At 64.2% G+C, this 4648-nt stretch overlaps 1 protein-coding gene across 3 annotated transcripts in view; it reads left to right on the top strand.

Annotated features, from left to right (window-relative positions):
* Positions 1-54: 54 nt before the first annotated feature.
* Positions 55-4648, top strand: part of LOC106898103 (signal transducer and activator of transcription 5B) — a 15645-nt gene continuing 11051 nt past the window's right edge. The window contains exon 1 of one of the 3 annotated variants that reach the window (XM_014959189.1): positions 55-84. The gene's annotated coding sequence lies outside the window, so the exon portion shown is untranslated. Of the gene's footprint in view, positions 85-149; positions 423-4073; positions 4295-4648 lie in introns of those variants that run through there. The other 2 variants (XM_014959187.1, XM_014959188.1) reach the window with 2 other exon arrangements.

Raw genomic sequence — 4648 nt, forward strand, 5'->3', positions numbered from 1 at the left:
GTTCGAGGTTTTTTTTTTTTTTTTTTTTTTTTTTTTTTTTTACAGGCAGCAGCAGTTCTAGCAACATCTGCTGGCTGATAAAAGGTAGGCTGCCCTGAACCGCTTCTCCCGCCGCCGCGTTGGGAAATGTCGAGGGGGAGGCACGCAGGCGAGCACGGCTTCCTGGCCGATAGTGCCGCCCTGACTTGCTGATAAAGCAGAATCCACCCATCTGGCTGCAGCAGAGGGGCCGGGAGAGCTGGCTGCTCGAAGGCAGGCTCTCTCCTTGCCCTGCTCTTCCCCCCGGTGCCAGCCCCCCGTGTCCCACCCGGCCGGGGAGCCCTGTGCTGCCGGGTGACTCCTCGCCGGGCTCCGGGGTGGCCGCCGTTGGCGTAGCCCGACGACCGTAACATGGTCACGACTCGCTCCCTGTTGGGTCGCTGGTGAGTTTTGCAATCTCCATTCTCGCTGCAACAACTTCGTGTCTTCCTGTTGTTATTGAGATGCAAAGGCTGGTTGGGACGGAGCGTGGCTCTGCCAGGGAGGGAATTGGGGAAAAGGCTGGTGCCGGGGCAGAGCTCGGGGGGCCGATGGGCACGGTCGCGGGGGCACCCTCCGTCTGGCGCTTTGTCCCTCTCTCTCCACGGCTGTCGGCAAAGCTTTTAGCAGAGAGAGAGGGGCAGCTCTCGCTCGTGGCGTATCCAAGCCCTTTGCACCGGCTAAAACAGCTGTAAAATGATCTCTGTCCTATTTGGTGGCGTTAACGCGCGGCTCGGGGCTGTGGCTCCGGGTGGCAGAGCTGCCCGGGCCCGGAGCGCTCCGTTTATATCCCCGTCAGTCACCCGAGCCTGTTGGAAAGGCTTCTGTGGGGCATTTATGGGGCAGAACGGGGCTCTGCTCTGTCCTGGCACCTCCTGGGGCGAGGAGAGGTGAAACCCAGCTCTCTCCCACCCGCACCCGTCTGGGGATGGCTGGGTGCTGTGTTTAACCCCTGGCCAGGTTTGGCTGAGGTTTACCCGCTCTGAATGAGAATTTTGTTGCAGAAACCATTAGTGTTTTGGGGTTTTTATTCCCGTTCTGACTAGTCCCCCTCCTGGTAAGGCTCTACCCCCCTCCCTTCTGCTCCGCTGAGCTGGTGGGAGAGCATCACCCTGGAGGGGGATGCAGGGGATGCTCCTGGGGGACCTGCTTGTCCCCACACCATGGCTTCTCCTGGTGCCTGAGAGCACAGGGCACAGCGCTGTGGGGCAGGGGCAATGGGTGCTGCTGGGCTGGGACATCTGCGAGGGTTTCCCCGGCACCGTGCAGCAGCACCTGGCATCCCCCGTTACCGGAGTATCCTCGTGCGCAGCCGGGTGCTTGCAGCCCACGTTGGGTGTTTGCTCTTGAAGATGAGGGTGTGTGAGGGTTTGCCCCCCAAAATGGGGCTGGACGGTGGGTCCTGCCCTTGCCCTGTGCTGTCTCACAGCCTTGTCAGTGCCTCTTCCCCGGGCAGGGCAGCGGGTGCCCTTGGTGGGCTCTCATCCCCCTGCCTCTCCATCTCCTGCCCCAGCCCCCCAGGTGCCCGTGGTGTGAGGCTGGGCTGGTCCCACGGCTCGGGGGAGCCTCCTGCGTGGTCTCTCCTGCCCCACGGGGAGCAGGAGCACGGTGTCTCGGTGCCACGGTGTCTGTGCTGCCGCGGCGTCTGCCCCTGCCCACCTGGGTCCTGCTCCACAAATCCATCCCGGCCGGCGCCCGGATTAGTGCCATTGTGTGTGCCCGCCGGAGCGTGGCAGATAAAATGAAATTGTGTCTCCAGACCCCAATCGGGACTAATTCGACGCTGAAATGAGCTTAATCCTCAGGTCCTTCTGACCAGCCCATCTCTCCTGGGCTGGTGCTGGTCTGAGCAGGGATTAGCAGGGAACCCGGGGCTTGGTGCCAGGGGTGGTCTTCGTGCCAGGGGCTGGTGTGGGACCTCGAGGTGGCTGTGGGCTCCCTGGGAGGTGGCTGGGTTGGGTTGTTGGAGGGGGCAACACGAGGCTGAACCAGCTGGAGGGGAGCGTGGGGGCTTCTTCCTTGTCCCAGATCTGCCTGAAGCTGCTGCCCCATCCTGGGGGGGGTCACTGGGATGCTGTCACCTCCCTGCCCTTCCCCAGGGCCATCTCTGGGGTGATGCCTCTTTCCTTCTGGGATGGAGGATGGGGACCGGAGCGGGGCCCTCCCCACTGGGCTGGAGCAGGCATCGGGGTGGTGTGTGATTCCTGGGGGGCTTCACCTCCTGCAGGGGGACGTTTCACCCCCTCCACAGCGTTACAGGGGCTGGGGTGGGTCGTTATTATTGGGGAGGAAAAATACCTTCATTGAGTGCCCTGGCTGCACGTCCCCTTCCAGGTGAGGGTCAGTGCCTGCCTGGAGCAGGGATGCTGGGGGTGGGCAGTGGGATGAAGTGGCTCCGTGCCCACCCTGGTACCCCCCCACCGAGCCCAGGGGAAGCCCCCAGGACCTGAGGCATCAGAGCTGGGAGCTCCCTGCCGTGCCAGCCCCGCAGCCGGCTAATTCGGCTGCTTGGCCCCAGGGAGCCGGGAGTAATTAAAGCTCTGCCCAGGTCTCTCTAATCCTGTCTGTGAGCTTACGGTGGGGATTGGGGTCCCCACGGCGGGTGTCCCGCAGGACCCACGCTGGGCTCGTGCCGGTGGGGGCCAGGTGGGTTCTGGGCTCTGCTGGAGGGGCTGCACGCCATGTCCTGCCCACCGGTGCCCGCTCCTGCTCTGGTGTGGCTGCCTGCAACCAGAAGGGTGGGCAGGCTGCCTGCACTGTGCTGCTCGGCCCCCAGTCCCCCCCCAGAGCACAGACAAGCCCCCGTTGTTCCTGTGTAGCCACAGCCTCCAGCCCGCGTGGGGTCTGGCACAGCCAGCTCTTTGTGCCAGGAGGGTGGTCCTGGGCACCCGGTGTCCTGAGGGATGGGGGGGACTGAGGTTGGACCTTGCTGTGGAGAGTTTGGCCAAGGGGGTGGCATCGTGGCTGTGACCCCCCTGTTCTGCCCTGGGTCCTGCTGGTGTTTGAGGGGATCCCAATGGGGCAGCGTGGGTGCCTGTGGCTGCCCCAGGGCAACTCTTGGTGCAGTGGGGTGGGTTTTTCTCTAGGTCCCAACCCCTGGATTCACAGGAATTCTCTGGGATTTTATTGGGTATTTTTGTGGTTTTGCTTTGACGCAGGTTTCTGGGCCTCTGTGGTTGGAAGGGAAAATCTGAAGAGGGGAAAAAAAACAAAACAAACCAAAAAAAAAACAACAAACCTGTTCCCGAGGGTGGCAAATGCCAACGGGCAAGTACCAGCCCCGGGCCCGTGCTTTGAGCTCAGCTGCAGGCAACCCCTGGCCCTGAGACCCCCCCCAGCACTTGGGGGGCAGCGTCGGTCCCCAACTGGGGTGTCTCTGCTCGCGTGGGGCTGGTTTCTCTCTGGGCAGCATCAGGCAGTGCGTGGGGTTTCCTTGTTCCTGTAATGGTGTGAGTTCCTTGTTTTTTGGCTCCCAAAGTTGCCGGGATGCCCATTCGGGCGTCCCGGCAACTTTGGGAGCCAAAAAACAGGAGAATTCACCCCGTTACTTGGGGCTGGTGAGTCGGTGGCTGCTGCTGCTCTTCTGAGGAGACAAACAAAAGCCATCAAAGCACCGAGCTTCTAGAAGGAGCTCGTCTCCCCAGCCTGGAGCTGGAAACCACGGGCAGAGGTGAAATTTGGGGGGTGAGCAGCCCCCTTCCCAGCCCCACGACCCTCCCGGCTGGCTTCATCCTGCCCCGGTGCCCACCAGCCCCGACCCCCGTCCCAGCAGCTCCAAGTGGGGCCGGGGGGATGCCAGGGGTTGTTTGCCAGCACCCCAGTGTTGCTGATGTGGGGGGACGAGCAGAGATGGGGGGCACAGGCGAGTCTGTCCCATCTTCCCCCCTACTTTGCTCCTGCATCAGTCCCTGGGGTCCCATCTCCAGCTGCTTGGGGGGGCTCAGAGGGGGGTTCAGCCCCGCTGACCCACTGGGAATAGAGGATGTGCCAGACTCTGTGGGCAGAGGGGGTGCCAGCCCCGCTCCCTCGGTGGCACCGCGCAGGCAGCCATGGCAGAGGAAGCTGCTGGCAGCCCGGGGCTGGCTGCCCTGCGCAGGCAGCTGACATTTTGGAAGGAAATAGCTGTTCTCCGCTCCTTCCTGTAACGCGCAGCCTGCGAAACGGCCGCCCCGGGAGCCCGGCTGTGTTGGCAGAACCTGCCCGTAGCCGTGGCCGGGCTGTCCCGGGGCCGGGACACCGGAGGGGTGGTGTGGGGCAGAGCAGAGCCCCATCCCGGGTGAGTGTGGCCGTGGCGGTGGGACGGGACACACCGAGCCGGGGCTGCGTTTCCCCTGTCCCAGAGGAGCCGGGAGCCGTGCCGAGCTCTGGGGCTCTGCTGTCCCCCCCTCTCCATGCCCATGCGTGGGGGACCCCATGGTTGGGCCAGGCTGTGGGGTCCCTGGGGTGGGTGTAGACCCCCCCGTCCCCCCCCCCCGGCGGTGGGACAGGACGTGGTGTGCAGTGGGGCTCGCTGCCAGCGGCGGGCAGGCCACGGGGCGAGGGGGGCCGTGCTGGGGGAGCCTGCAGTGGGGGCTCAGCTGAGTGGGGGTGTGGGGGGCCGCCCAGGGGCTCCAGTGGGGCAAGCTGGTGT

Source organism: Calidris pugnax, unplaced genomic scaffold (assembly GCF_001431845.1).
Source record: "Calidris pugnax isolate Ruff unplaced genomic scaffold, ASM143184v1 scaffold341, whole genome shotgun sequence".
Taxonomy (NCBI): Eukaryota; Metazoa; Chordata; class Aves; order Charadriiformes; family Scolopacidae; genus Calidris; species Calidris pugnax.